Source organism: Orcinus orca, chromosome 9 (assembly GCF_937001465.1).
Source record: "Orcinus orca chromosome 9, mOrcOrc1.1, whole genome shotgun sequence".
Taxonomy (NCBI): domain Eukaryota; kingdom Metazoa; phylum Chordata; class Mammalia; order Artiodactyla; family Delphinidae; genus Orcinus; species Orcinus orca.
In genome coordinates, this window is record NC_064567.1 from 29,904,992 (window position 1) to 29,931,755 (window position 26,764).

A 26,764-nucleotide genomic window follows, 5' to 3' on the forward strand; every position below is an offset into this window, starting at 1 on the left:
TCCCCTTGGGTGAAGTCTTTGTTAGGACAGAACTCCTACTGACTTTAAAAAGAGTTCTGTGCATATAGATTTGGGGAGGGCAGCAAGCTTAGAATGCTAATTAAGTAATTGCCTTTGATGTTTTGACCTATAGGCGTCTAATTTTCAATACCATTTTTTTGGAAATATGAATTGTACTCCGAATAGAACATTTTGGAAAGCTCAGCTTTTCTACCCTAGCAAAAGATTTCATAGTAAAAAGGAGGTGTAAAGAATGACCTAAGTATTTAAAACATATTTTACGATATGTAAACACATTTAAAACATAAACTATGAAAAAAGAAGTTGGGATAATGCATGATGTGAGGTGAAGGTCCTGTAGGGGAAACAGGTATTGCTTGCATGGAAAAGAATTGTGAAGTTAGAGGAGAAAGGAGTTTGCAAAGATTTTCCAACACTTTTTGTCTATGTCTAGTTCTCTAATTGATTTAAAGAGAAAATAACAAATATGTTTATAATTATAGCTGCATGTAGGAGAAAGCTAAAAGAGAAAAGACTAAAAGAAAAAAAAACCCAGCTGTTTCAAGTAAAGTGTACAATAAAAGGTAAATGAAGGGTGAACTTAAGACAAATTATGAGAAAAAAATGTAGCACGTATGATTATTTGCTGAGCATAGAAAGCTAAGGCGAAAAAGATAACGTGCCACCAATTGTGAGCCCAGTGACTGGGAGAATAAGTATGAGAATCAGGGAAATAGAAGGAAAACTTATTTAGGGAAAGAAGGAGCTACCTTCAACAATGGCATATTATTAAGGCAGAGGTTGCAGTAAGCGTTATGTGCACAAGATAGTATGGCTTTAATGGAAGCCCTAAGTTTATGGTTCCAGTCCTTCTACAAATTTATATTTTCATATTAAACATTTGGACACTAGTATCCTGTTCTAGATCTGTAATTTCACTTCTAGTTCTCTTAGATGCAGTGACTTACTCCTGAAAGAGGGAAAATAAAAATCTGTAAGAACCTGTTAGCGGTCAAGAGCCATAATACATTTCACTGGTGCTCATATTCTATTTCCTTAATAACTTCTCTCTCCCTAACAGAGGAATATAGTTTCATCAAAATAGCCAATGGACTATTTGGTTAAAGAGCATTAAAAAAAATTTTCAGCTTCTCTTGTACTCATAAAGTAGGACCACAGAGAATAGCAACATACGTGTTACCTATTGTTATAAATAATTTAAATATATACATGTAAATCTTTCTCTTTCCCTCTGTCTCTCTGTCTCTGTCTCTCTGCATCGTAAAAAACACGAGTTTATTCCAATACTCCCAATCCAACCTTCTTGTTATCTTCCTTTCCATGGTTGGAGAGCCTTTCTCTGACAATGAGAGTCCTATCTCTCATTATCCTAGGTAGGTTTATTTGTTTTATTGATCTTCCTTTACGAAGCCAATCACTCATTTCTGCCACTTTTCCCCATTTAACTTCCAATACTCTCTACCAGTTGTTCCCCCCCTCCCCCGCTCCTGCCCCAAGATCCCAAATCCTCCCTTGGGCCTCCCCCTGCTTGGCTGCCCTCCTCACCCCTCTAGGCTGGGACACTGCATGTTGGGTTACCTCCCCACTGGGACACCTTCCTCATCATACTTGGACTCCAACATCCTATGCAGGTTCCCCTACCCTGTGGAATCCCTCCTTTCTTCATGCATCCCTAACACCCTGTGTGGGAGCACCACAGCTCAACCAGCCTCCTTTCCACCTGACACATGGACATATATTTGTTCAGCCTTACTTACCGATATTAGAGATGAATTGTTCAGGATAGAAAGGGGATGGGAGAGGGGATGAACTGCACAGACTTTAAACCTTCAAGTAAAGGAACTTGATGCTCTATTATTTAGATTTTCATCAAAGTTTCATGTGAAAAAGTATCAGGAGTAATGTGGGATAGAGGGCTAGAAGTACAAGTAATGGTGCTCCAAAGTAGGAAATACTGAGAGATATCCAGGCCTGGAGCACTGAGGATCAGTGTCTCCCTCTCCAGGAATCAGAGTTAAAGCCTTTGCAGGTTACTTCATGTGCAGACAAGAGTTATCACAGCAGGCTGGAGGCAGCGACCTTTAGAAAGGCCTGCTTGAAAGATTGGCCCTTGACTGGTACCTGGAAACTCGGCCCCGAGTCAGTAGCTAACAGATGAAGGTTCACTCTGCCTAGACAGTGCAAACCGTATGGTTTATGCTGAACACTTTATTTTTCCCTTCTGGGAGTCTGGAATGTTAGTACATGCTAGGCAGAGGGTGCCTGCATGACCAGCCCCCAGCTAGGTCTCTCATGGGCTTCTCTGGGTAGAAACATCACACAAATGTAGCTGCATTTTGTTACTGAAGGAAGAGTACACTCTGTGTGACACCTCATGTGATGGAGAGACGTAGGAAATTGGACTCCTCCAGAGACGGTGCCTTTCTCCCATATGATCCAGCCATTAGTCTTACTCCATTGCTGTAATAAATCTTAGTGGTGAGTACACCTATCTGCTGACTGCTATGAGTCTTTCCAGCCAATCTCTGATAGTGGGGGTGGTCTTGGGGACACCCAACACACCTCTGAACTGAGTTTTAAGTTCTCTGAGCCAAATTTCATCAAGTGAAGATGGCATTGAGAGCATTTCTGGCCAGAAGATACAGCAGGAAAAAAAAAAAAAGAAAAAAAAGTATGGAAGTAGGAATCAAATGGGGATCTACAACTCATTCATTGTTTCCTAAGCAGTAAGTTTAAGGAAAGCAGTGTCAGAAGATACAAGCAGAAGGTGGAGCTCAGAAGCCCTTCTATCTAGTATCACTTCTTAATACTTTAGGAAGTATTCAAGATGAGGAATAAATAAAATTGAAGGATTCAATGGATATTTGGGAAAGTGAACGAATAAGATAGGTTTTTATCCTTATTATTCATACTTTTGAGTAAAATTATTTATGTTATTATTAGTAACTTATTAGTCTGGAAAATTACTAACCAATTAGCTATTTGGTATTCTACATTTTCGAAAGAAAATCACGTTAAAATTCTCTTCAACTTAACAGTTCCTTGCAATAGACACTTTTATCCTATTCATAAATTCGGATAAATATTAGAAGAGGCGATAAATTTTGCATTCTTTATTCAGTGATATTAGCATTTTGTTTTATATGTTTAGGGGTGTTTGTCAGCTTAAGAACTACCCTATACGTTTCAAAATATAATGCATCTACAAAATGAAAAATATCACTTATATATTGTATACAATATGAAATACTGTATCAACAGCTTAAAATATAGTATCATATTTTTGAGATATTAAATAAATTCCTGTACTTCAGGTAATAGTAAAATTAAATGAACAAATACAGACAGCTAAGTCAAAAATTTGTTTGCTAAATTAGCAGTAGTGTTGAAGGTCAACCTATGTAACGCATATTTGAAACAAAACAAGAATTGAATGTGAAAAAAAGGTATGTAATACATTTTGAGTTTCTTATAGCTCTAAATGTACAAAAAAAATTTTTTTTTGCTAATTCTTAAGTATACTAATATTTTCATAAATTCGGGGAACATTTTGACAAATTTCACTTTGCAAACATTTTTGATTGCATATGTTTTTCAAAAGCCTTTATTATCCTTGATTTATATGGATCTCATCATAAATTTATTATTATTTTATGTACTGAATACTCTGAGCTTAGAACTCCTGTTCTAAGCACCAGGAATACAGAAGCCAACCAAACAGAGCAAGCACTGCTGTTCTGGAGGTGACATTCACATTCACATTACAAGGAAATACTCTATAAAGCAAGATGTACCTTTTACAAATGCTTTATTTACTTTTGCTCATGTGACTATTGCTTTTTGACAATCCTGCATGGCCTCAAACAACAGTCATTTTCTTTTGCTCATAAATCTGTAACGTGGTTAGGGCTTGGCAACGAAGGCTTGTCTCTAAGCCATGTGACCTACACTCATGCAGCTGACGTTTGGTTCTAGTTGTTGGGTCGGGGCTCAGACACGCAGACTTCCCCATGTAGCCAGGTCTTCCTCACAGCATGATGGCTGCATTCCCAGGGAAGGCATCAGAGCAAGACCCAGACAGAAGCTTTACTGCTTTCATGTCTAAACTTGGCTGTCACATAGCGGCACTCTATTATTGCCTCCACAGGCTCTTCCAAGGTAAAGGGAAGAGGACATAGACTCCAACCTCTGATGGAAGAGGGGCAAGATTCTAGATCATGTGGGGCTAGAAATATTGTTGCCGCCATTTTTGAAAAGTACCATCTATCGTAACTGTAATGTCTGGGGAAATATTATCATACTTTTGAGGTATAAAGTATTGTAGTGTTTGTGAAATTATGGATGACCACATGTTAAAGACTTGAATTTTTTTAAGAATCAAGGTCTCACATCAAAGTACCCTAATAATGGAGGTACAGTTAGAATAACTCGTCAGGACTCATAACTCAGTCTTATCAATAAACTACAGGCCAATAAAGTATAAACTTCATTCTAGTGTTCTATTCTAGTCACTGAGATGACGTTATTTAAATGTAATCAAACTCTCTGTGACCAGTAGTTTGCTATTAGTAGTAATGAATAACTTGAATAAATCAACCTAGAAGTTAGATGTTATGATAAAACTCTTCATAATCAAAATTACAATAAAAAAATACAATAAAATAAATGTGAAATATTGTACACGAATATATTTGAGAAGAATTATCTCTCACATTTATAGATGGAATTCAAAGGCATGCTTATCTTTTGTATATAAACATAAATAAAGATGAATATACCCATAAAAAACCATAGACTAGGGATTCTGTGTTATGTTATGAAAGGTATCACATGGCAGTTTCTTATGACTTGAAGATAAAATTACGAAATTATGGTTGAGTTTGAGTCAATTATTTTTCTTTTAAACATACATTTATCCAGTGTCATGATCAAAGAAATCTGTCACAGATGGTCAAATACAGCATCATCCCCACCCTCAAGGATTCTATAAGATAGTAAAGGCAGCAAAGAAAATAAGAGCTAGAACAGAAGGTATAAGTAATACAACACAGAGCAAAGAAGGAGAAGTAACTTCTGACCTAGGTGGGAAAATGAAGAGAAGCATAATGATGTATTAGAGTGAGAGTGATCCTAACAAGATGAGTCATTTTTAGAAAACGAGGTGGAAAGCTTGGATCAGAAAAAAATGGCATTGCTTCCTGAGGTAACAATGTAGCCCTTGGCTGTATGAGAAAATGTAATTGCATAGGGCAAAATAAGAATTTGAATTGAAATACTTGTAGTGTCTCTGTATTGAGTCATTGAAAAGTTTACTAGCTACTTTTGTGAGTAAAGTGCTTGTAACAAGGTATAAAATTACTCTCAAATCTTTGCATGCATTCCTTTCATTCCTATTCTTTCTATAAACTCTTTTCATCTGTTGGCCCAAGGCCATAGACTCCTCACTGACCTATAGAATCCGTGCCCCCTGCAGTGGAAGCCTGGAGTCTTAACCACTGGACTGCCAGGGAGGCCCCAACAAGTTTTCTTTCCACCCAAAGTCTACAGTGCACAGTGATATATTGGAAATTAGAAGATAAAAACAAAACATGTATTTCACTCCTCTGCTGAACTTTGAAGAGCTCATCATTATCCGGAGCATAAAGTTACCATGGTCCTGCAATGGTTCCATTTTCATTTCCTGCAATCTACGCACGTCCCTCCCCTCCCCATAACCCCAAACAATCACCTACACAGACATATGTCAGAATACTTGCCATTTCCAGATTTTTTTGTATTTCTTTGTTGTTGTTTCCATATCCTCCGATGTAAATGCCATTCCTCCCCGTCTCTATCTGGTAACTTCTTACTCAAGTATGTCCTACTCTTTAAAAGTTTTCTTCAAAACCATAAGCTGCATGCTTTCTCACTTGATCGACCCGTAGTAGGTGCTGTCTTCAGCCCCTAAATACAGTGTTTTTTACCGTTCCATTACTTATTACTCTTGAGAAAAGAAAAACAGGAGAAGCACTTAACAAGTGAACATAATTTAAAACAAGCTGAGTTACAAAAAGATAATAAAATTCCATCTTAGAAGAACTTTGAGTTTATCCATCATTTTAAAGACATGTTTGTAGGCATAGATATTAACAAAACATTTCAGAATTGCTTGAGGAACCTAAATGACACTATAAAAATAGTTTACCAGTATATATTTAAAACATTGCTTGTATGGATTTCTGCTATATAAGTAGCTATATTACTTGGAATTGGAATTAGGGATGGTAACTGGTGTTGCTATACTTTTCCAAATTCATTAGACTGTTAGGTACTTCTCTTTCCTCACCATTCTGGTGGCATTATTCTAGTGCATGCATAGACTATTGTTGGTGGATTGACACTTATAGTCAAGAAATATACATTATGAAAGGAAAGAGAATTTGACTTCAAGTAACAAGCTGCAAAGTATCTAGACTCTACCTGGATTTATTCTCTCATCAATTTCAGTTTATAAAACATGTTCATTATTGAATTTTTATGTCTAGGCAAAGTCTTATCATCTTTAGAGCAATTACAGTAAGCTGTTGAGCCTGTTCATATGTAGAGTCAATAGGGATATCTCCACCTACTTATACTTATTTGAGTAAAATAAAAATTCTGCAGACAACTTACAACACCCAAAATGGCAATGTTGGAGTTTGAATAATTGAACAAATGGATATTATGCTAAGTCATAAATGTAAATTTTAAAAATATGTGACAAGAAAATCATGATTAATACTTAATTTACCAAAGGTTTTATTTTGTTTTGTTTTAGTTTTTATTGGAGTATAGTTGATTTACAATGTTGTGTTAGTTTCAGGTGTACAGCAAAGTGAATCAGTTATACATATACATATATCCACTCTTTTTTTAGATTATTTTCCCATATAGGCCATTACAGAGTATTGAGTAGAGTTCCCTGTGCTATACAGGTTCGTATTAGTTTTCTATTTTATATATAGTAGTGTGGATATGTCAATCCCGATCTCCCAATTTATCCCTCCCCCACTTTCCCTAAATTTACCAAAGGTTTTTAATTGGATATATAAACAAATACAGTAGATTGTAAGCTAACCAGTCTAACAAGGTCACTTTAATATGTGTATCATTTAGCTGGGCACCACAATGAATTGTCTAGATAACATGTTAAAGAGTAGAGTCAGCCAGCCTCACATATCATGTAGTTCTCACTTTTATGGGATGTAAAACTGGATACATTCTACTTTAATCCCAGCATCATTTTCCGATGGAGTATCCGTAAGACTTACCTGAGTTTTGACTTTTACAGTAAAGTACAAACACTTCTAATAAGGGCAAATGTGATCATTAAAAAAAATAATACTATAATGTCTTTGACTTGATGCAAATAAAAGTAAACTTTAGTGTTTTATACAGGAAATCGATCAGTAATTGTGTGAATTGTCTAGTCTAGACTATATTGCCATAGTTACTGCCTCATGATTAATTCTATGCTTATGGACCCAGCAGAGAAGGTAATTTCTGGGAACAGAAAAGAGGAGGGGCAAACATTTGAAAATAATTTAAATTTATATTTTTGATATAATTTCTTTATAAATCTCTCTAAATCCTCTTGAAACATACTTCAGGTTGTATAGAATATAATCATAGGTTATTTCTAGAGTTCAAAGCATTTCAATTTTTTACATATTCAATTATGTAATTCTCACTTGAAATATAGTAGAGTCATGAATAGCTTAAACAGAGTATATTTTCTAAATACAAACTTTAATATCAGCAAAGTTATTTCCAGAAGAAATATGACAGCAGAAGTGCTGCTACATGTGAGGACAGGATTTTTTTTCCTCCACAAATTTGAGGCTTCCATTACGAGGCATCTTGGAATTTTAGTAAAGAGAAGGATTGCTTGAGAATGGGGCTAAGATGACTAGTTCAGCTTCAGTACTTGCCTAGGTAGAGTTCACACCACAGGATATGGAAGGATGTGATAAATTCGGAGATGATTAGTGGACTAATCATCTAAAACACACCCTGAAATCTTTTTGAAATATAATTAATTCAGTTTGATTTACATGCAATAAAATTTCCCCATATAAGTGTGTATTTTAATGAGTAGCCACAGTCAAACTATGGAATACTTGTAGCACCCAAAAATGTTTCCCATGTACACTTGCAGTCAGTTCAAGCCCCGATAATCAACCCCAGAAAACCACTGATCTGCTTTTCTTCATTGTAAATTAAATTTCTCTTTTCTAAAGTTTCAAGTAAAAGCAATCATAGGGCATGTCCTTGATGTCTGAATAAACGTCCTAGGAAGATTTGTTCACAAGTATTTTGGGGACATATATCTTCATTTCTCTTACATAAATACCTAGGATAGGAATTGCTAGGTTTTGTGATACGTCTTTAGTTACTTAATAAACTGCCACAAACATTTCACAAAGTAGTTGTAGAATTTATATTCCCTTCAGTTCTAATTGCTCCACAACCTCACCAACAGTTGGCATGGTAAATCTTTTCAGTTTTAGCCATTTTAATGAATATGTATTGGTATCTAATTGTGGATTTAATTTGCATTTCCCTAATAACAAATGATGTAGAGTATTTTCATGTACCTTTTGTCCACTTAGATAACTTTTTTGTCAGGTGTCTGTTTAAATCTCTTGCCTAGTTTGATTGGGTTAGTTACTCAATTTTCAATTGTAACATTTTAAAAAATATTCGTTATGCAAATTCAAAGTTTGATACATGTATCGTGTATACCAGCGGTAATGCGAATGATGGGGAGCGATGGGGAGCGGCAGATGAAGCTTCGCTCTCCTTCCCGCCGCTCACCTCCTGCTGTGCCACCCAGTTCCTCACAGGCCTTGGACTGCCAAGCCTGGGGGTTAAGGACCCCTGGTGTATACCTTCTCCTACTCTATGGCTTGCCTTTTCAGTTTCTTTGTAGACTCTTTTGAAGAGTTTGTCATTTTGTTGAAGTTCAATCTGTCAATTATTTTTCATGTTAATGATTTTTCTGTCCTAAGAAAGTTTTGCCTATCCCAAACCTTGTAGTTTTTCTCCTATATTTTGTTCTAAAGTTTTATTTTAGTTTAGTTTTATCTTTTACATTTAGGTCTGTGACTCATTTTGAGTCAATTTGTATGTATTACAAGAGATCAGGGTCAAAGTTTATTATTTTCTATATGAATATGTAGTTTGCTTGAGGACCCTTTATTGAAGACTCGTTTTTCCCCATTGAAGCACCTTGGTAACTTTTGAAAATTAATTGCCCATATATATGTGTCTATCTCTGGATTCTCTGTTCTGCTCCACTCATCTATAGCTGTATCCTTACATCAGTACTATACTTCTTTGACTACACTAGTAGCTTTATAATAGATAGTTTATAAGTCTCAAAAGCAGGTAGTCATAGTCCTCCTACTGTGTTCATAATTTCAAAATTGTTTTTTCTACACCTGATCTGTTGTACATCTATACACATTTTAGAATCATCTTATTAATTTCTACATAAAAAGCCTGTAGAAGTTTTGTTGAAATTGCAATGAATTTATAGATCAGTTGAGAATAATGGCCAGTTCATGATGAATGAATGTAATATAGCTTTCCACTGCTTTGTTTCCTTCATTTTCTCGCAGCAGTGTTTTGTAACTTGCAGAGTATTTTGTGAATTCATGCCTAATTACTTTATATCTTTGAATGCTGTTGTACAGTGCTTTTAAAATATTTTTTCATTTTCAATTGTTCCTTGCTAGTATATAGAAACACAATCTAATTTGTTTTGACCTTGTGTCATGCAACCTTGGTAAGCTAAGTAGCCTAGTAGCTTTTTTGTAGCTTGATTGCTTGCTTATTTGACTGGTTGATTGATTGATTTAGGTTTTCAATGTTGCTGTGGTCTGCATGGGAAGATGACTTGAATTCTTTTCCAATTTTTAAAACTTTTATTTATTTTTCTTACCTTACTGCAGTGGTTTGAGTCTCTAACACAATATTCAGTTGAAGTGGTAAAAATGGATATCTTACCTTGTCGCTGGTCTTAGAGAAAAAGCATTCAGTCTTTTACTCTTATGTATAATGTTAGCAGTGTATTTTTCCTAGATTACCATTACCAGATTGAAGAAATTCCTTTTTATTCTTAATAGGCTGGGTATTTTATTTACCATGAATGAATATTCAATTTTTGAAATTATTTTTCTGTATCTTTTGAAGTAATATGATTTTTCTCCTTTGTATTGATAAGATAATGAAATACACTATTTAATTTGTGAATACTAAACCTGCCATACCAAAATACACTTGTTCATGGTTTATTTTCTTGTCTACATAATGCTGGATTAGATTTGCTAATGTTTTAATAAAGATTTTATGTACCCATGACCATAAAAGATATTAATCTTTAGTTTTCTTTTCTTATACTGACTATGTCTGGTTTTGCTATAGGGTAATGCTCACCTCATAAAATGAGGTTTCTCTTCCTCTATTTTCTATAAGAGTTGTATAAGATTTTTATTACTTCTTCCTTAAATGTTGATAAAATTCACCAGTGACGCCATCTCGGTATGGAGTTTTCTCTATGAGATGGTATTTAATTAAAAATTCACTTTTTAAAAAGATATAATGCTGTCATTTCTCTCTCATATTGAGTGAACTTTTGTTGTGTAGTAGTGTATGTCTTTCAAGGAAATTATCTGTAGTGTCAAAGTTAATCAAATGTTTGTTGGGCATAAATGTGTTTGTATTTATTTCATTCAATGTCAGTAAGCTCTGTAGTGATCTTCTTTCACTCATGATATTGAAATGTGTCTTACCTCTTTTTATCTTGATAATTCTAGCTACAGGTTTATAAACTTCGTGGATTTTTCAAGAAAATGAGTTTTCATTGTCCTTTTCTATTACTTGTTCATTTGCATTTTTTTGATTTCTGCTTTTACTATTTCTTTCCTTATGGTTATTTTGGATTTAATTTGCTTTTTAAAAAAATCTTATTAAGGTAGATGGTATCTATGAAATGTCTCTGAAATGTTAATTAAATTTTTCTACCTCTTTTGTCTATCTCTTTGTTCTACAGCTCTAGTGACTATAGACTATATTACTTCATACCTTTTTTTCATGCCTCCAAATATTTATTGACCATATACTACATGGTGGTATAGTATACTGTGATAAGGCAATAGATAAATAAAGTATGAAAAGTAATGATAAATGCTACAAAGGAGATGAAGCAAGAAGGAGTGGAGAGTGACAGAGACAGAGAAAGAGGCAGAGAAGGAAAGACAGATTTTTTTGTTAGGAATGTCAGAGAGGTACGCTCTAATATGTGCCGGTTATTCAGAGAACTTCAAGAAATAAGAGAAAAGTAAGCGAATGGATCATGTGGACATTTGGGAAAAAATTCCAGGCCAATATAAGATAAAATGCTAAGGCAAGGAGACAAGAGGTTGATTAACATTTTTTAGCAACAGAAATGAACCTAGCGTGCTTGGAATAGAGTGAAATGGGGAGAAATGGTATGGCTTGAGGACAGAGTGGTAGAACAGGTCCAGATCAGCAGAGTGTTTTAACCATTTCAAAAACTTAGATTTTTACCCAGATATGTTGGGGAACCACTGAACAGTGGAGGAGTTACATGATGAATTTAATATGCTAGATGCTAGGTTTAATTTTATATCTTTTTCCCCTTTAAATTATCATTGATAACACAAGGCCCTGGCAACATTAGAGCAATAGATAGGTTTGATTTTACATTATGGAGTAGAGAATACCTTAATCAGCTCCCTCCCTCTCCATTCCCTGTGTCCCCTCCCTGTCTTTCTCTCCATCTCTGGGTCTCGCTCTCTCTTGGTTTCTCTCTCTGTCTTTCTCAGCTATAAACTCATCTTTCTGGGAGTCTCACCTGTACAGATTTGCAGATTTTGATTCTCTGGTTTAATGATCTGCTGTAACTGTTTTGAAATTCTTAATTTTATCTTTGAATTGGTGCTTTTTCAGTGAAATCTGATGCAACACTGGTGCATATGCATGAACAGAGGAGGTATGAAGAAGAAAGAAAAAGTTTTATAGTTTAGCAGCTTTTTATGTTTTTGAACAAGGGTCCCGTATTTGCATTTTGTACAAGGACCCACAAATTATGTAGCTGGTTCTGTTCACTTAATCTTATTTCCCAGCTTTTCCTCACTTACAGGGATGAAGGATCAGATGAAGGCACGTTATTAGATGCTATAAGGGACACAAAGAAATCAGTGCCCCAGTCAAGGCTTTTTTTTTTTTTTTTTGTGGCAAAGGAGTTAGGATTCCATACTCCTTCATCAGACATCTAAGAAGAATGAACATGTGTGCTACAGAGTAAGAGAAGACAAGATTTCACTTCACGGTTTTCTACACTTGCAAAAGAGCAGTAGTTTATCTGTCCTGTATCTTACCAATTCTTTTTGCAGGGGATGGGCTGGGTGTCACTGGGAATGTAAATATCTTAAGTAATAATTTATCATCTATTGAACAATTACTCTGTGCCAAGTCCTCTTCTAAACACTTTAAAATCATTAACCTATTTCAGCCTCTTTATGAGGTAGGTAGTATTGGAATCCCCATAAATAGGTGAGGAAACAAATAAACAGAGAGATTAAAGAAACTTTTCAAGATCATACAGCTAGTAAGTGGCAAAACTGGATCATAAAACCAGGCAGTCTGGCACCAGAACCTACCCTCTAAATCTTATTCTACACTAAACCTTGAGAGAGCTAGAAATACAATTCTATGGGAGTTCAGAAGAGAGACAAGTTGGCTTCTGTGCTGACCTTAGAAACAAAGGTCAAACCTTGCCAGACACAATTATGAAGAAATAGAGGCAAGGGAAATTGTCCGTTTGTCATTTTACTGACATGTATAACTTAGAAGCTGAAAAGAAACATAGTTGTTATCTAGTGCAAGTCACTCTTTAAATTAAGAACATGGGACACAGAAAGGATAATTGATTCTAAAAAGGTCACACAGCTAATTAGAGGGAAGTCTGGGAATAGAACCTAGGTTTCTTGATTTCTGGTTCAGAGCTCTTTTTACAAAGCCTCCTACTTCGCATGCATACATACAGATTGTTCTATTATGTGCCATTTGCATGAGTCTCAGTCATTTTCAACAGGGATATTCATCATTCGGAAGGAGGGAACTACAGTATGTAAAGCATAGTTCCAAGAGCAAAGATAAATTATACCTATCAAAAACCCAAGAGCATTACCCTGTAGTATATATATATTTTTAATTAACATGTATGGTGCATCCATTTAAATTAATAAAACGTAATAAATTTTCAAAAACATTTTAATGAGTACATAGTATGAGCCATGATCTATCCCAGGTGTTAGAAATACAAAGATGACTTGTGAAAAGATAATTAATACACAGCTACTTAAACATGTCCTTCTGCCTCTTTGATGTCTTTGCTTGGAATGTCCTCCCCCATAACAACCCATACCCATTTCAAGTGCTTCCTCCTCTGAGAAGCCTTCCTTAACAGCAGGACATGGTTGGATGGAGTTGAAAATTACTCTTTCTATCCCCATCTGCCTTGTCCCTACCTCTATTTTAGCACTTATCACACCCTGTTGTAGAAAAGCTTGCCATCCTGCTTGGCTTGGAACATTGGGAAGTCACATTCTCATTTCATTATTTAAATTTGTATCCTTATCCAAGCACAACCAAACCCCAGCACAATAACTGACACATAGTAGGTGCTGAATGAACTAATCAATGTTGAATAAATATTAATATGCTTTTACCTTAATAGATATTGGGGAAAGTGTTTTCCAAAGTCCATATGAATTAAGTCAGTGATGTAATAATAAAACACTGACTATTTATTCACTTGGTTCTTGTTTCTTCTTTCACTTTCAGATATCAATAACTTGTGATACTTATGTAGATTAAATTAACAGAAGCAGGTTTTACCTTAATTTGAGGTTGAAACATTTCCAACATTCATCTTGGATTATTGTGTGTGCAAAATCTATCATTTGGACAATCTAACACAAATTTATTAAATGGCCTCATGTTTACCGAGTGGGGATTTCAGTGGCAAGAAGATGAACTAGAAAAGAGATACCAAGAGAGCAGAGGAAGTGGAAATCTTGAGATTATTTAAAGAAAGATATGGTAGGATTGATTGGCATGTTAGATGAAGCAAAATGATGAAGCAGACAGGAAAAGGTCTACTGTCTAACCTCAGTAATCAGAAGAATGATAGTTTCTTAAAGGAAAATTGAGGAATAGGGAAAAGATACATACCCTGGGAGGGAAGAAGAGTTAATATATGGACATGCTTACTCTGAAATAGCATATTCAATAGCTTATTTTGAATATGGAAACACCATGTAAGCCTTGTGAATATAAAGTTGAATGACCAATGAGAGAGCCGGGATATAAATGTGATGACATTATCCGTACTTAAGTGAAAATCAAACACAAAGAAGTGACAAGTTTTCAAAGAAATAATTATAATGAGGCCAAAAAACTGAGGCCCTGGAAAGCAGAGGTCAGAGTAAAAGTATATTGTTGAGGAGGGAAAGATGAGGGTATTAGAAAAAAGAACTGAGTCACAGTTTACCTTTACTAAGTTTCAGGTCAGTAATTCTGAATAGTTTGGTTATGTTATCAGGAAATATGAGTTGGTCCATATTAGGAATGAAGTAAGAAAAAGACGCAGGATGAACTCGAGAGCATTTTAAACCCCTTTTTTAAAGAAGGTCTTTGTTACATTAGTAACAGAATAAAACGTTGATGGTAGTTGCTGAGTGGACTGCAATATTGTTTTAGCATTTTTGCTAACTATGAATTTATTTAGTTCTTAAGAAAACAGAAAGAAAAAATATTGGACATTCAGTTAGAGTTGGCAGACTTTGCTTTCTCTGGAAGACCCACTAAAACAATAGAAGGATGTATTTGGTAAGACACAGATTCACAAAGTCAGGAGAAAAGGAAAAGAAACTTGAGCAACACAGTTTTCAAAGCTGAAATGCAAAGATAAGTGGTAAATTATTCAACATATTGTCAAAAGTGAGAATTAATCCAGCAATGGGGAATACTAAAAGTAATCAAATTTATCACATGATCCCCCAAACTCTCAGGAATTGTCACAACCAGCTATCTCTTAAAGTGGAAGGAATTTGAAAGAAGGAGGATTTCTTTTTTTTTTTTTTAACATCTTTATTGGGGTATAATTGCTTTACAATGGTGTGTTAGTTTCTGCTTTATAACAAATTGAATCAGTTATACATATGTTCCCATATCTCTTCCCTCTTGCGTCTCCCTCCCTCCCACCCTCCCTATCCCACCCCTCCAGGTGGTCACAAAGCACCAAGCTGATTTCCCTGTGCTATGCGGCTGCTTCCCACTAGCTATCTACCTTATGTTTGGTAGTGTATATATGTCCATGCGCCTGTCTCGCTTTGTCACAGCTCACCCTTCCCCTTCCCCATATCCTCAAGTCCGTTCTCCAGTAGGTCTGTGTCTTTATTCCTGTCTTACCCCTAGGTTCTTCATGACTTTTTTTTTTTTTCTTAAATTCCATATATATGTGTTAGCATATGGTATTTGTCTTTCTCTTTCTGACTTACTTCACTCTGTATGACAGACTCTAGGTCTATCCACCTCATTACAAATAGCTCAATTTCGTTTCTTTTTATGGCTGAGTAATATTCCATTCTTTAAGACTGTTTCACAAGCAGTCAGATCCATAGATCTCTACTCATCACAGTTGGGGTGACTTCCCAGACCCCCAGAAGAGCAGGTATAATAGCAGGAATTTTGGAGGGAGCACATGAGGATAAGTAAGGGTTGTTATACTGTACTGAGAGCAAGAGAGCTAAGGAAATACACACATAACAAATTTCAGTCCTCGTCCCCTCATCCCCCGACTTGTCTCCTAGAACCCCGACAGTCAGGCTCTGTCTTTTGGACTGCGAGAAAATAAATTTCTGTTGTTTAAGCTACCAGGTCTGTGACATTTTGTTACAGCAGTGCTAGAAAACTAATAAATGAATACCTGAAATTGAACAATCAAAAAGTCACATTACAAGAATGTCCCATAGAGCAAAGAAGATAAATAAATTCTAAAAGAGAGGGATAATTGAGGAGCGTGGAGGTGGGAACTATTATTTTTCACAGCAAACTTTATATAACTGACTTATTAACATGAATAATTTTGACAGCAATTAAAATTGAACCTTAAAAATACAGATTTTTCTTCACTGGTTAAACAAATGTAACATATAAAGCAATTCATTTTCTGACTTTACTCTTGGAAATCTAGGAGACTTTGAATTGGTGAGCCCCTAGAAAATTAAATTCCATTCTGGATATCATATCACATTGTAATGGATGAAGAAATCATAAAAAAGCTAGTCTGAACTCTCTAAACATACATATAGATTAACTAAAGACCTACCCAAATATAAGCTGTTATTATTATTGTTATTATCATTATATTTTTATGTTCAAGTTGAAGGAGAAAAAGTTCACTGATCGTGTGGAATGTTTTCTTTTTGTCCCTGCAGATGCACATTTCATGCTCTCCCCCTGCTCTCTGCCCTGACAAACTGAACTTTATAGATTGTATCTATGAGCTTTCCTGCCTTCTGTATCAGGTTGGATTTTGAAAATGGGCAAACAAAGCAGGAAGTCAGAGGGAAGGAGGAGACTGAGATCAGGGGATTTGATCTGGCTTTGCTCCTGCTAGGATACCTTGGATTGGTTGTGCCTCTCAATGGAAGATTACTACTCCTCCCAAGGCTATTGATTCTGTAGGACGTTTTCCTCCCAGATTCTAGAACTAGTCTTTCTCCACCCTTTGACCTCCAAGCTCACTACTAACTCCAGGTTACTGCACTATCCTTGGTTCCCCAACTCTCACTCTTTGTAAATAACCCCTATATAAACAGTCCTTGAAGTATATCCTATTTTGAGTGTGCTAATGGAATTTCTGTTGAGCATCCAATCATATAAAATATGGTGAAATATATTAGAAATTAAACAACCACTTCCTTGCCTTCTGATTATATGGCTTATTTTCACATGGGTAGTAATTTCAAAGCTATTTTGAAGTTTAATGTGACTAGGTAACAAACAGTATTTACTAGTATATCAAGATTTGTTAGCTATACAAATGGGCAAAGAAATTGCAATAATTTACTGCACATAAGAGGTGAGGTAAAACAGGGAATGACTGGGCTCTTTAATGTAGCTACCGTGAAGTATCATTGCATGAAAAGAGGAGGCATACAATTATCACGCATCATGTCCAATGTATTATTTATTTATACCAATTGTTTAAAATTGGAGGGAATGGTTTTGTCTTCAGTGTAGCTGTATCACTTGGGTAGAACACAGACAGAAAGGTGTAGACTAAGGTGGCTTTCTAAGTAATAAACTGCCTGATTTAAGTCCTTATTTCTTTCTCATATGTATCAGGGTGGAGCTTTAATTCTTAATTGAGGAAGAGTGTGACAAATATTCATTTCCACTTCACTGGTAAACTAATATACAAGAATTAGGAGGAGTGAGATTGAAAGAGGCAACATCAGGCCTTAGAAGCAATTTCTGCTTACATTTGACCTAGTGTACTAACTTGTGTGTTCCTTCTAAATCCTAATGGACCCTGCCTTTTCTTCAAGCAAATTTTGTTCCCTGGAGAACAACTTTGCTAGCATTCATTTAGGCGAAATGTTATTTACTTCAATTCACTTAGAGATTATTGAAATATGCTCAACAAAGAAACACCACTTCTAAAAACGTCTTTAAAATGTTTCAAATCAGTTACACAAGAGATTTGGGGTAGGGCTTTATATCGTTTAACTTGTTTTTTTGCATTCTTTCTTGCTTACTTTTCCTTATTTTTGTCTTAATATAGCTCATTTTCAGATTATAGAACTGTAAAATTATTTGAAAACTATAAGAAGGAAATAATATTGTATGGTCAGGCCACGCAAGAAGGCTATTCTCTTGCTCTCTGTACGTCCCCTGCCTGACAACTGCCTGCTTCACCTACACCCTAAGCACATGACTGACCTTCCTCTGTACTTGCCCCAGGCCCAGCTAGTGATCGTTCTTATCAAAGGGGCAGTGAGGGGCGGGCCCCTCTGCTGGTTTCCCTGGTAACCAATGAGCCCACCTGATGTCAATTCCCCTATAACTGGTAATTCCACACCCCCACCCACACCCCGGCCCCACAGCAAAGACTGCTATCATGTCCTGCCAGTCAACTGTTGCATACGGTGGGGTGTCGCTCCAGGACCTTGCTTGGGACGTGTAAGCTCCCCCGTCCATTAAACCATTGATATCTCTATTGCTGACACTGGGCTCTTTCATCAGTCTTGAAGCTGGGCAAGCACAGGGCTTGTAGGCCTCTGGGGTGCAGCCCAACAAATATACACCAAATTTTATCATATTATGGTTAATACCCAATGTTTATAAATGAGACCATGCTTACATGTTTTATGTTTATTCTGATTTTTTACATAATGTTATATAGTGATAATTATGCCATTATGTACTTTAAAAAACAAGATAAAATGTATTTGTTTCTAATAATGGCAGATATGAAACTTATTTGTGAATTATAGGCACATATAGGGATTACTAATCAGGACTTGATTACATCTTTCAACATAAAGTACATAATTTGGAAGGACAGGTAATGGATTGAGGATGGGAGAGCGATGGTGCTAGTGTGTTATATCTAAGGAGATTAAGACCAATCCAATAGTATACGGTCAATAGCTCATTGAATTAGACATTAAACATCCTGTGTTGTAGGCTAGGTGCTACCAGTAACTAACTATAATGTGGGTAAATCAATCAATAGAAAAATAAGATTTTAAATGGTTGCATGCTCATCCATCCTGTATATATACCATAATTTAAGTAATTCCCTATTAGACGATTTAGGTTGATTTCAGTTTGTCAATATTGAAACAAATAAGAACATGATGTATATAAATGAGTCCCTAACATGCAATCTTGGTCACCTACTTCTGAGAGACAGTTTACTGCTGTTGATACCAAGCAAAGTCTTGCTGCCTGAAGCCCATAGAAGCCAGTACTATGGCACTGGCTTTTGAGAAAAGAAAGAGCTTTATTTCGAGGTTGATAGGCAAGCGAGGAGACACGGGGAAGGGCTCAACTCTGTCTCCTCCATCCAGGGTTGGGGTAAAATTTAAGCGGTTAGGGGAATTTCAAACTTGGCAGAAGATGATTGGCTAGTCTCTAATCAGTCCATATATGGTAATCCAGCTACTCAGGTTGCTGGAAGCTAGATTTTTCTTATTGAAGGACTTCTTGCTTTGTAAAGAGGTCAGGTGGCAACGTTTCTATTCTTTGAGTTTCATATCCTTTTTTTTTTAAGGGTTTCTTTTTTTAATTAAGTGTAACAGGCAAAATTATTTAAGTCAATAAATTTTTAAGGAATTTCACATGTTCTGATTCTTTCCACTGCTCCGGGGTCATCCTGGAGACGTGGGTTCCCATCTCGCACATGCGCAGGGCTGTCTCTGTAAAACAACTCCAGGTTTGATTAATCAACAACGCGTTTTAGGGAAACAAAACCAGTTTAAGCTGGTCAATGTTTTACGTGTAGTTTCACTGCTGTTCTTCTGCCTCTTTTTTCAGTCCTTCGATTTTGGTGCAAATATGGAAAGGCAGTGATGCATAGTGGACGAAAGGTAAGTCAAAGAGTTCAAGGTCGAAATTCTCACTCTTCTTTATAGGTGTTTCCACATTGGGAATTGTACTTAATCTTTCTTAAAGTAATAATGTAAGCATTTGATGAGATTAGGTAGAGTTCTTTTTTTGTTTTTTTACTCCTTCCATGCATGGCTGCTAGATGTATATATTCTACCCCTTGAAAACACACCAGGTCAAGAGCTGCTGGGAGGCGTGATATCTGATAAGACTGGGGGATTCAGTGGTCATGTGCGTACTATTGCACCCCTTTGCTGTGACGTGGTTCCTTAGTCCAAGTGCAAGGCAGTGTTATGCTGGGTCTGTCAGTGGATTAAATGCTTTTTATGTTTTTAAATAGCGGTGCAGAAAAGGCAAACCTATGCCCTAGATTCGTATTCTTTCTATTCAAAATTGTTGGCTTTTACAAGGTGGAAGGAGTTGAATGTAATCAACGTGCCACTGAAACCGTGGGTTAAATCCATTTCACCTGCCTTCACTAATCAAGGTCCTGTTAAGACTTGCATGTCCTCCAAACAGCAGGTAGCCTAGCCAATAAGATGTTTGCCTGAGTTGTTTTCTATGAACTTGGAATCAGCTGCATCTAGTTCCAGTTGAACTGGTTAAGACAGGCTCGGGCCACGGACCCTTCCACTGGGCATGCGCAAGCGTCCATATTCAGCGGCCTTTAAAAAGAGCAGAGCCTGGAGCTTAGTTACGCCTGCGCAGAAAGACAATCACCGCACCGTTTTTCCGATCACCTTTCCCCATGCTCCCCGTGTTCCCCACGCCTGAGCCTGCTCTGCTTCGTTGTTATGCCTACATACACCCAGTCTCCTTGCCTTCAAGGAGGTGGATCTGAGATTTGTTCTGCGGTCTCCTCGCTTGGCTGACTCCTGAGTAAACCCTCACTTCGCTGCAAACCTTGATGTCTCGGTGTTTTCGCTCACTGTGCTCGAGCAGGAGGAACCTGGTTCGGTAACACCAAGGGGCGGATTTGCCTCCTCCAGGTAGGATGCCATATCAGGACATAGTGTTGGTGTTTGTGGCTAGGAGTTGGATGTTTAGCAACGGCAGTGGCTAAATCAGCTTTGTGGAGTGGGAACTTACACAGTTGGCCCTATGGGTATCTTTCATCCTTATCACCATGAGTCTTTGTGAACCTAACCGTGCCTGCTGTGGGGCAGACAATGACAGAGGCCAGCTGATCAAATCAGAATTCCTGGTCAAGTAATTCTGTCACCTTTGTTGTTTAGTGCTCCTTCTGTGGTGCATACTCTGTTGGGGGTTAATAAGGAATACAGAGAACCTCACCTTCTGTGCTCACGTCAGTGGTGGTGTCACCATGCCTCTCCCCTGCACCCTTAGCCCTGATCTTTAGGATTTTCTCTTTCCAGGCCTGGCCCAAATCAGCCAAGTCTTTTTTTTTTTTTTTTTTGCGGTACGCGGGCCTCTCACTGTTGTGGCCTCTCCCGTTGCGGAGCACAGGCTCCAGACGCGCAGGCTCAGCGTTCACGTCTCACGGGCCCAGCCGCTCCGCGGCATGTGGGATCTTCCCGGACCGGGGCACGAACCCATGTCCCCTGCATCGGCAGGCGGACTCTCAACCACTGCGCCACCAGGGAAGCCCCAGCCAAGTCTTTTGTCACTGCATGTGTCTTAAGTGATTTTACGTTGAGCCCCAGCACAAAGTGGTAACTAAGCATACTGTCTGAAGCTTTGCTCAATAAGAGAACTCCCCCTACTGCTGTCTTCAGTGGGGCACAAGTACAGCAGCAGAACATTTTAGCCTGCTTCCACCTACCAAGCCAACCTACCTCTGAGCAAAGCTTGCTACTTTCCTTCCTCTGTCATTTGCTGATAGAGACTGCACTCTACCCCCATGTGCCCCAGGTGAAAGGTAGAGACATGAGTGCAGCAGTGGTAAATGCCATGGAGATCTGGGCCACATGCTTTTGATGTGGTGTTGCAGGGTTCTTCCTTCGTTAGCTGTCCAACTTTCTTGATCCTAGAGACGCTGTATCCTATTAACTACATCCACACCTTTTTTCAATCAGGCTTTCTTGGCCTTTACTCCAACCTTGTCTCTCATTAATATAATGGTAACTCTACTTGCTTCTGCTGGTTAAATACTTCCACCTGGCCTCTGTTATAAGGGGAGAGGGAGCGTGCAATCCTCATTACTATCAGTGAGCTTAATTCTATGACAGTATTACCATTGTCCCTGTTACAAGGGACAGCAACCATTGAGGTTTACAGTAATGCGTGTGTTCCTCTAACTAGTGCATTCTCTACCATTTTGGTACATAGGGTACCCATCAGGTCCTTGTGCAGAACATAGGTAGCTAGTGGATTTTCCAGCCTTACACAGCATAGCCACTCTAACATGCCTTCTTCTGAGCCTTTTGATCCTTTCAGCATCTACCACAGGCATTTCTATTTAACTTAGTGTGGACCATTACTTTCTCTATACTTCAGGAGTAGTATGTTAATATTGTTTCCTGAGATCCCTGCCAAAGTATTATATCCTGTAACTTAGGAGAATGCCCAGAGCTTCCCCAGGCATGTTGTGACTTGGCTTTGGTGGCTGGCCGTGAGATGAAGTGTGAAAGGGTACACGTGTTGTCTTGAAAGCAGAGGCGTCTGCTATAGCTTTAGTAGTTCTACCCTGTAACAATAAGGAGTGGGCCGCTTTGGCAGGTCCAGAGAGACTTCAGTGGACTCCGGAATCTCAAGGATTTTGACTGCAGTGAAACATCTGTCCTCAAGCCAGGTCTTAATACTCCATTTTTCCCAACCACATTTGGCATAGCAAATGTGGGTTACGTAGACGGGGCTAAGAGTTAACCTTCCCTGAACTTTGCTACTTATATTGAGTTACATTGAATTGCTGGTCCAATTCATTAGCTATCCTGTCTTCCCTGGAACTCTACTACTCTTCATAATTAAGTTGTGGGTTTCTTCCTTAGCTTTACTGCCCTCTGGCTATAGGAGATGAGTCTTTTCGTGCTACCAAGCAGGACTTCTGCCTTGCACACTTACTTTTATTCAGTGATTAGTCACCTGCTTTTTAATGTCTTCCTCCAGTACGTAAATGGCACTTAGCAAGAATTATCAAGACAGGATTGTTCTTATAACTTGCTCTTCCAAGGGACTTAAGATATATATACTGGCAGGTATAATATTTGTTTTATCTCAAAAATAAGACATTAACTATTGGCAAAATTTAACAGTTGCATTGCAACAGTCTGCAACCAATGGGGTCTTATTTTGCACCTGGTTGTCAGGTGGTCCATCTCCAAAATTCTGTTTTAGAGCCTGCTTCCTTGGACCCCTCCAGGTACCAACAGTTTTATGGTGGTTTACCTGGAAAACAGATTATGAGGCAGAAATTTTTATGCTGAAAATTTATAAGGGACTACCTTCAGGGTCAACATCTGTGGAAGAGTAAAGGAAACAAGATTAAACAGGGAAGAACTCAACTGTGATGTAGACCAATAGGTCTCAGTCTCTCCTTTGGGAGCTCTAGGGATGGAACAGTGCTTGAGATTGCTCCATCTTGAGGCAAGGACACCAGCTGTTAATATCACAGTATCACCCAGGCCCTGGATGCACACTGACCTTTAGGAGGGAGATGTGACCTCAGATAAGTATATTCTTTTCAGCTGAGAACAACTACCTGAGACAGAATCAGCTAAGAGCCATCAGTAGCCAACACTCCCAGCAGCTGGGAGAAGGTGTGCTTAGGTTAGACGGTTAGAAGGGGAATAGGGGAAGGGGAATCTAGGTGGCACATACTACGCTCCAGAAAATGTATTTTAAGTGAGATTGACATAAGATCTGTCTTAAATACTTTGTCAAATATTCCTAGTACATATTGCTAGTATTAGTATATAATGTCATCAACATGTGAATGCACCATTATATATAAATTTATGTATGTACAGATATATTCATAAATTTACATGGGTCTTATGTTTACATAGTTCCAGGCCATCTGAAAAATATAATTATCACAAATCATACTATTGTCATTAGTGTTTTATAAAAATCTGATTATGGTTCTTTTTAGCATAATAAAAGCTGATACTGAAAATGGAGAAAAGGAAAAGAAGAAACTTAAAGACACGTTACATTATTTGTAGTTTTCAGTATGAGGAAAAGGCAGAAATAATTCATGGTAGCCAAAGGGTTTAAAGAGAATAGAATTTTACAAATACTTGAGAGAAAAGGGAGCAAAAGATGTAAGGAAGGAACATTAATAAATAAAGGCTGGTAAGTTAATGATGATTCTGAAGGTTCTGAGCTATTGAGATCATTTTAAAAAATTCATACTGGAAAGAAATAAAGGAATGGGAAACTTTGGATTATTTATCAATAATCAAGGAAAATTGATCTTGGAAAATTACTTCTTAAATGCTAAGAAAATATGGTGAATATCTCCTTTAGAGAAATGAGAGTTAAATAAAAATATTAATAACCGGTCTTAAGTTTCTTTCTTTCTCTCTCTCTGTTTTAAATAATTTGTAAAGTTATAGCCTCTACCTCTCACCTCCTCCTTATCTGGCTCTGGATTTTGATCCTAACGCTGTTTCAACAGTGATTTCCATTTCTCTGAGCTGGAGGATACACTCTTCTCTTCAGACAAGGGACTCCTTCTGGCTGGTAGCCAGCCCACTAGCTGACTCTCCCACTCCCAAAATGTGAGAGATCCTCTCTTTGGCCTGTGTTTGCCCAGCCCTGGCACTGCCTTCAGGCAGCAGTTACAGGCAAGCATAACACTAAGCTCTCTAGAATTATGACATGGTACGTATGATATTAGGATATATATGTAAACAAAATAATCTCGATCTCGTCATTTTCTTTCTAGTAATCATATCTGTTTGCAAGAGCTCTACATTTTATAAAGTAAACACCATCTCTGTAAGAGTTCAGTCTATTTTCCACTCTGAATTTGAAATTAAATGAAACAAAACCTTGCCTGAGGAAAAGGTGAAGTAGTCACACTGTCTTCAACTAATAATCTCAGGTTCACAGAGTACGTTTTCTTTCAGCTCTCCCTCACATCTCTGGTAAGATGACCACTGCCTGCTGTATCATATTTTACTACTACCAGTGTTGAATCTCAATGAGATGTTTTACTATAAGATCTATTTTTAACATGCTTTTTAATTATAAAATGCAACAGAAAAAATGTTAATTCATGACCATTCATATTACTCACTCTCACCTGCCCCAGAAGTACCCAGTAGAGTTTTCCTTTGCCCGAGAGGTTCCTGGGCCATTTTTACACACATCACAATAAAGAGTGACAAGCAATGTCATGAAGCCAGAAAGGCCAATAGGCTTTACATTGGAAAGAACCGTGTGTCTGGTAAACGTTAGCTACAAGCCAAGTGAATGTATTAAGGCCAAACTTGTGTTTTTCTCCCCCAATTCAGATGTTGAAATCCTAACCCTGGTACCTCAGAATGTGACCATATTTGGAGATAGGGCCTTTAAGAAGGTCATTAATTAAAATGAGGTAATTAGGGTGGTCCCTAATCTAATATGACTGGTGTCCTTATACGAAAAGGCAAGATTAGGATACAGATGTCTCAGAAGGAAGACCATATGAAGAAACGTAGAAGACAACCATCTGTGAGCCAAGAAGAGAGGCTTCAGAAGAAAGCAACCCTGGCAACACATTGATATCAGACTTCCAGCCTCCAGAATTGTGAGAAGACACATTTTTGTCAAGCCACGCAGCTTGTGGTACTTTTTTATGGTAGCCCTTGCAAACGAATACAAAAGGAAAAATTCAAAATGCTCAAATAATTATTGTGTTCTGGAAGGTAGATTGGAGTATTTTAGAAGGAAGAATGCCTGAAACCTTAGGGCAAGCTACTTGCAGTTTCAAGTTTAGGACAGAGTTTAAGAATGAAGATTGTAAGGCAGTTTGACATTTATTATGTAGGTAACCTCTATCGGCCTTTTTTTGTTGTTTTTTTTTGAGAGAGACTGCAGCAAAATTTTAAATTATTTTTGTATATCGAATAAATGTTCTCTGGATTAGCAGAGATTAGAAAAGCTACCAAGTACTTGATTTTATATGTACGTGTTAACAATTATTAGCTACTTAGTACCTAGTATATTACCTCTAGTCATGATGAAAGTTCCTAGGCCAATAGATGAGAAATGACTTGTTCAAGTTGACCCAGAGATTCCAGAGCTGGAGTTTAACCTAGATTAATCTGATTGGAACAATCGAGTTCTTTCTAGCCTATGTTGTGCAGTTTAAGTGTGTTTGGGAAGCAGCTGCTCGTTGTAGTAGACGGTTGTTGCCTTGCCAGGATTCCCTTTACTGATCTGAGGTCACCCATCTCCCAGGTTCTGTGAGTGTGGGCTACCAACAGTTGAAGCTAAACCATTCTTCCTAGAATTCCCCTTAGAGTGTGGGAGATAGTTTGCTTCAGGGTAGGATGGCTCTGTGGACGTTCCTCTGCTTAGAACTCCCCATAGGATTGGGCTGAGGCTGGATTTCATCTGCATGCACATGTTGTAGGCTTCTGCCCCTTTCCTGTCTTTCTCACCCCCTTAAATGTTTCACCTGAGAATAATATTTTAGTCACTGCCTCAAGAATCCCCATCCAGGGACTAAGCTTCTCGAGCATCTAAGACAAGGTTGTAGTAACTGGCTGAATAGTAATATGAATCAAGCTTATAGGTAAATATAATACAAAAAAAAAGAACCTAGCAGCTTTTTGACATGTAGTTAAATATACATCACATCACAGGGAAACAATAGTTGAAAACACATAATCTGGAAAAAATGCTTACTGCAATCTACAATATTATGAAGAAAATTAAAAGCATTTTTTAGCATAGACTGCAGTTTTTGCCAAAGTGCATTGGTTGATACATAAATTTTATAGTTCTTTGTGTCAGGACTAGTTGATTACAAGCATAGAATCGCAATTCAAATTTTCTTAGTCCAAATGAAAATTCATTGTCATTTGTGTCTGTGGAATTCAAGGGTCAAGTTTACTTTAGA

At 37.4% G+C, this 26,764-nt stretch overlaps 1 long non-coding RNA gene across 10 annotated transcripts in view; it reads left to right on the forward strand.

The window, feature by feature from the left end:
* The window catches only part of LOC117199774 (uncharacterized), a 143,710-nt gene that overhangs the window by 8,564 nt on the left and 108,382 nt on the right, over positions 1-26,764 (forward strand). For 4 of the 10 annotated variants that reach the window (XR_007479422.1, XR_007479420.1, XR_007479423.1 and 1 more), the window contains exon 1: positions 20,438-20,741. This is a non-coding gene — a long non-coding RNA (uncharacterized LOC117199774). Of the gene's footprint in view, positions 1-18,338; positions 19,734-20,437; positions 20,742-26,764 lie in introns of those variants that run through there. The other 6 variants (XR_007479425.1, XR_007479426.1, XR_007479419.1 and 3 more) reach the window with 4 other exon arrangements.